The sequence below is a fragment of the Phyllostomus discolor genome, chromosome 3, assembly GCF_004126475.2.
Source record: "Phyllostomus discolor isolate MPI-MPIP mPhyDis1 chromosome 3, mPhyDis1.pri.v3, whole genome shotgun sequence".
In the NCBI taxonomy this organism is placed as follows: Eukaryota; Metazoa; Chordata; class Mammalia; order Chiroptera; family Phyllostomidae; genus Phyllostomus; species Phyllostomus discolor.
Window position 1 is genome coordinate 87,316,794 of NC_040905.2, and position 6,609 is coordinate 87,323,402.

At 39.0% G+C, this 6,609-nt stretch overlaps 1 pseudogene; it reads right to left on the reverse strand.

The window, feature by feature from the left end:
• Window positions 1–296: 296 nt before the first annotated feature.
• On the reverse strand, window positions 297–2,024 carry LOC114510376 (annotated as a pseudogene).
• Between the last annotated feature and the right edge of the window lie 4,585 nt (window positions 2,025–6,609).

Below are 6,609 nucleotides of genomic sequence, written 5' to 3' on the forward strand. Positions count from 1 at the left end.
CACCAGCAGACCACTGTGTAGCCATATGGGAATAGAGAAATTTGGATCTATTATTTATAGTATAGGGCAGAACAAATTCCAAATGGATCAGAGACATAAACATGAAAATAAAATGAAACCATACATGTACTAGGAAGGCCGTGGACAGATTCCTCTATAACCTGGGAGCGAGGACAGCTTCCTGAACCATGGCTCAAAATCCAGAAGCATGAAGGAAAAGAGATTGTATTAGCTTCATAAAATGAACTGAGAACTACTGTTTCTTTTTACATTTTCTGGAACAACATATATAATATAGGATTTGTGTTTTTGAAAACTGGATAGAGTCCATTTTAAAAGCATCCAGGTTTAGAGATCTTTGGGATAAAGTTTTGTTTGCTGTTTTTTTGTTTGTTTGTTTGTTTGTTTTGCCCTTGATCAGATTTCTATTTCAAATTAGCTGTCCAAGGTGATTTGACCTTTATGGAATAAACAAATTTAAGTTTATGACTTAGGCTTCTTTTCTTCTGTGGGGGTTTTCTTCTCAGCTGCCTTTTTTTTTCCCACTAACAGCTTTGTGTGCTTTGTAATGTCAACAGACTTCTTTCCTTCCTTTCCTACCATGGGCATCTTGTCTGGAATCCCCTTCTCATCTGATCTGGCTTCTAGTGCTGCTCTTGCTTAATCCACCTGGAGCCTGTGGTTCTTGGCCTGGAGAAGAATGGTGTTCCCGTGCATGGGTCTTGCATATGGGTTTAGTTTCAACATAATTCTCAGATTTTTCAGTGGCTTCTTCTTCAGGACTCTGTGATGAATCTTTTTTCATGGTGCATGGAGGGTTCTTTAGATCTCTGGGCTTTTCAAGACTCTGCTGAGGTCCGCACTGAGCATCTTGTGCATGGGAATGTTGTATTGATAGTTACTCTTGAGGAAGGCAGCTTTACGCCAAGTACCATTACAGATCATCTATTTGTGGAAAGTACTTTCAGTCCAAATGCAGACACGGCTACATGCCCACTAGGAGCAAGTTTCAAAAAGTTCAGTTTGCTCATATTAAGCAGAGTAATTCCAGGAATGTTCCTGAAGGCTTTGGTGATACTGTTGTCCTCCTTGTACATGATGCAAGGTCCTTTGCACTGGATATGACGACAGTTCCTCCTTTTGCCTTTTCCAGCTGTCATTTGCTGAGAGGCATAAACCTTTTTGACATTATTCCAGGCCTGAAGTTTTTTTAAGAAGCAAAACTGTCTCCTCGGTTTTCTTGTAGCCTTTAACTTTGTCTTCAATGACCAGAAGAAATTTAGGAACTTCCACAATACTATGATCTTTATAAATGACCAGTGATGGTAACATCGAGGCAGCCAGGACAGGAGGACAGAACAGACAGCATGTTGCTTCTGAGCTGTCTTCATTCTGCAGGGCCAACGGCACCAAATGTAAACATGTGGCCTACATGACACATATGTCTAAAAGCACCCTGGCTAGACGATGAGTCCCACCACCTCCAACTCTGGGAATTCAAGCCACTGCTCTGCTAATTCATTGATAGCAGTGAGCTGTGTGTCTGCTGTTTTTGCACAAGTTGTTGTGAAAAAAGGTTACAATTTCTGGTCAAATGGGAGCCTTGAACTCAGCAGGCAAAGTGACATTGTCTCCGGATGATTCCGTCTATCTGGAGTACACTGATGTCAGTGGATGAGCACCCACCATGGCGTGGACAGGAGAGGCCATACGCCCCTAGCCTGATGGCTCCCGCAGGAGAAGACTGGAGTTTTAATGGCCAATTGAATTTCTTGCAAGCCTACAAGGGGGGACCCCCCAAAACTAGAATTTATTTTTTAAAAACTGTGTATTTATTCTTACATGTTTAAACTTTAGTCACCTTCAAAGTACTCTCCATTTGATGCAATACACATAGAGAGCCATTTTTTCCATGGCTCAGAATGGTTTTTTGAACTCATCGACTTTGATGCCTTTTAGTGCTTCTGCCATTTTTTGTTTCACCTCTTCCACATTGGCAAAACGTTTCCCTTTGAGGACTTTTTTTACCCTGGGAAATAAGAAAACATTGCTTGGGGCAAGATCAGGTGAATAGGGAGGTTGAGGGATGGGGGTCATGCCATTTTTATGGTGTTTTTTTTGTAGGGGGGTCAAAAACTACGAAACATTCAGTGCAGTGTGGGCAGGTGCCCTCATAAATCATCCATCATGAAATGGGCAAAGGAGTTAAAAGAGTATTAAAAAAAATGTACTGAAGCTGAATGCAGCCTCTCACGACAACGCCAGCTGGTCCACTGACACAGATGGGTTCCTAGAACCCTCACCTAGCGGGGGAAGCCTGTACTACAAGGCCCCCCGCCCCCATAAGATAGTTCTGGTTTTTTGGGTCCCCTTCATATTTTAAATTCTGTTTTTCTTCTTGTACCAGTTGGCATTTTATATGTTTTCCAGGAATTTGTCCATTTTACCTATGTTTGTTTTGGAAATCTACAATTATTTCCTTATCTTTTCTTGGAGGGGAGGTCCTGTTTTACTTACTTTGTTGTCTCCTTTTCTTTCTTATCAGACTTACCAGGTTTCTCTTGGTAATCTTTTCAAAAATAGAGCTTTTAGTCTTATTAATTTCCTCTACTTAAAAATTATTATATTGTTTATTTCTTTTATTATACCTTCTTCTTCATTGGGTTTGCCTGGATCTTGTATTTTATAACTTCTTCAGTTAGGTACTGAAGCATATTTCTTTTCAACTCTTATTGTTTCCTGGTAAACATATTTAAAGGTATAAATGTTCTTCTAAACACTTCTTTTGATATGTCGCATACATTTTGTGTTTTCATGTTCATTTAATTCTAGATATTTCTTTATTTTGATTGTAATTTAATTTTTTACCTATGAGTTATTTAATACCATGATATTTTCAAAATATGGGACATTAAAAATGCTGTTACTCATTTCTAATGTTATTTCATTATCTTGGACAGATGTAATCTACAAGATATTGTTTCTGGGGACTTTATTGAGATCTCCTGTAGGCCTAATAAACTCCCATACATATGTACATACTCCTAAAAATGTATATTTGCTATTTGTTGCATGAACTTTTATAGCATATATATCAAAAATCTTATTTGTATACAGCATACCATTAGAACATACCTATCAAAGATCTAAATAATATAAGTAATAATATAAGCCTACTCATTATACATTTTTGATAAATATCTGTTTACTGTATCTTGCTGTGTATAATGAGCACCCACATTTTTGTGCACATTATACACAAGATTATTATACCTGTTATTATACCCATGGTATGTAATCATTATACCCACATATAATGTGCATCCTTATATTTCCCTCAGAAATTTGGGCAAAAAGGTGTGCATTATACATGGCAAAGATGGTGTTCTTTTGTGGAATCCATTTCTGATAGGTGGGTGTTAAAGCTGCAGGTGTTTATATGTTTCTGTTAGCTGTCAGTTACTGTGACCTAGCATTCATTTGCATGCATGTGTTCGTGATGGTTATATATTTTCACTTTGTTGTTTTGTTACCTTTACCTAAAATCCCTCAGCTGTTATATTGCTACTACAGATTTCTTTTGTGAGGTTATTTTTGGGTCTTTTACTTTTTTATTTTTAATCTTTTTGAGTCTTTTGGTTTTAAGAATGTTTCTCAAAGACCAGATATTTTTGGATTTTATTTTTATTTCTTAGTACCATAAGAAAGTATTTGTTTTTTATTTGTGAGTTAACTTAGTTTACATTTATTGTCATTACTATTATATTAGAAATTATTTTTCTTACCACATCTCATGTTTTCAATTTACTACACTTTGTTTTTTTGCTGGTTCAAAGGTTATTCTATTTTTGTTCAAATGTGGTTGCCTTTAAGACTCTTACTCATGTTTACTTAGTCCTAATAACTCTTAAACATATTAATATCTGATATGATTCCTAGCTGACAAATAATGTAATAAACTCATGTGTGTGTATGTATTTATATGTTACTGTATACACACACATCTCCTAGTGGTTTTCCTTCTCTGATTGAACTCTATTACATGCATATCCAGAAAGAGAGCAAAAAGTTAAAAAGATATAAGAAAAATCAGAATAAAATTTAAAGACATCAAAGACATGGAAAGAATTAAAAAGTTTCCCAGAGATAATGAAGAGAGATCATCAGTTAGAACTAGATCCCAGGGATCTCGCGTACGGCCATCGTGACTGAAGATGCACAGGTAGTTCAGCCCGACTGACACCAGCACACTGTCCCTGCTCAGCTGTCAGCGCTGCTCCCTGCAGCCACTGTGACTCCCAGCTCTCTTCTCTCTCTGTACCCTTCCCGCTGACTTCTAGGGGGGTTTCTCATCTATCTGATCTTCAAACTCACTGATTTATGCCATCACCTATATCCATCTTGCTATATATCTTATCTGTTTTATTCATTTCAGCTATTACATACTTCATAACTAGTACTCAATTGGGTTCTTTTTTTATGTTTTCTTGTTCTTGCTGCATATTGCTGATATCAGCCTTAACCTCTTAATAGATTCATCTTCATTATTTTAATTTCTTGTGCCATCTCTTCTCCTAACACTAATGGAGCTAAAAATCCTTACCATCTAGTGGTGTCATGGTACAACACATTACTCACGTGTTTGTGGTGATACTGGAGTTAGCAAACCTAGTGCGCTACCTGTCATATAAAAGTATGGCACATGCAATTATGTGTAGTATGTAATACTCAGTAATAAATGACTACATTACTGGTTTACATTTTTACTACCCTTTTATTATTTTAGAATGCACTCTTTTCCTCTTATAAAAAGGTTTGCAGTGTGCCATGTTATGTTGGCAGAAGCCTCATATATTTCTTGTTTATTGCATCTCTCGATTGCATCATTTTCCCTTGTGTTTGATTTAATCTTGTGTTGTTTCATACAGTAACGTGCTGTACAGGCTTGTGGTCTAGGAGCAATAGGCTACACATTGTATAGCCCATGTGTGCAGTAGCCTCTACACTTAGGTTTCTATAAGTGCACTCTGTGATGTTCGCACAGTGACAAATCACCTAACAATGCATTTCTTAGAATGTATCTCCATTGGTAAGCAGCTCTATGTCTGTATTCACCATTTTAAACTTTCCAGGAACAGTCTCTCCATGGGGGTTTGGAGTGGGAGGGGTATAGCAGTGAATACCTAAGGGTAGCTGGTTGGTATACACCCACCCTTTCACCCCGCTTCCTCCTGCAGGGCTTTTGCACTGCCCTCGTTGTAGCCTCCTGCCCCCTGCCAGTTTCCACAGTGACTGGCAGGCTGCGATCGTGGGGGAGAAGTCAGAACAGAACAGAAAGTTGTTCTTCCACGTCTCTTGTCACAGCCACCTGTGGCTGCTGTCCCTCAGGCGGAAGACTTCTCTCCTTTCCCTCTTGCTGCAACTCCCCACTCACCTCTATAATAATTCCTGAGTCTTTGGGCTCCCCAGGGACTTCACAGAGTGTTTTAGTTTACTTTTTCTTGTTAATTCCTCAAATCTAAGTTTCCCTCTGGCTTCTACTGTTTCTCCAGGGTTGATTTTCAGAAAGGAACTAGTGGCCAATGTAGTCTGTCATCCTGACAGGATGACAGAATGGTTTACGAAATGAGCAGGTGCACCACAGAAAGGGGAGAGCTTGAGACAAATGTATGCATCTCCAGGACAGAGAGGCTGCAGATGACGCTTTTTTTCTGCATTACTTTTTTATTGTTATATATAAAATCAGTCTCAGAGTGAAAACAGCAGTCTTCATCCCTTCTTACTCCAAAACTCTGCCCTCTCAAGACAACAATCTTTTTAAAGATTTTATTTATTTATTTTAGAGAGTGGAAGGGAGGGAGAAAGAGAAGGATAGAGACATCAATGTGTGGTTGCCTCTTGCGTGCCCTCAACTGGGGACCTGGCCCATGACCCAGGCATGTGCCCTGACTGGGAATAGAACCGGCGACTCTTTGGTTCACAGGCCCGCACTCAGTCCACTGAGCCACACCAGCCAGGGCTCAAGGCAACAATTTTTAACATTAAAAAAAAACAACAAAAACCTTTCTTCTGGTGTTTACTTCCACATTCTAACACAAGCTTATATTACTGTTTCTTGATTTTTTTCATGTTAGGTGTTGTTATCTTTGGCTTCCTAAAGTACAAGATGAGAATGTATTGCTTATAACTGCTTGTTTTTCCCTTACAATTCCAACCTGCCAATGGAGTTGCACCGCTGCTTCTGCTGTCAATACTGTGCTTACACTGCCATGCCCACGCAAATGCTAATCCACACCTGAGACATGGAGCACATTAAGATTATATCTCCTTACTTACTGTGTATTCCTTTTTATTTTCTCAGAGATAATACTTGTTTTTTCCCCTCAAATTGTTCAGTGCTCTGTGTACTTATCATAATTCTCAAAACTAACTTCCTTCCTCTGTTTCTCTCTCTCTTTCCTTCAGAGCGCCCACCTTCTTGTACCTGTGACTGCACCCAGTGGAGCTTACAGGACCTGCTGGGAATTTCCTGCCAGGAGTGGGTAAGGGCAGCTGCAAGTCTGCTGGGGACTGCCTCCTCCTTCAGGAATAAATACCAGGAGCTAATGC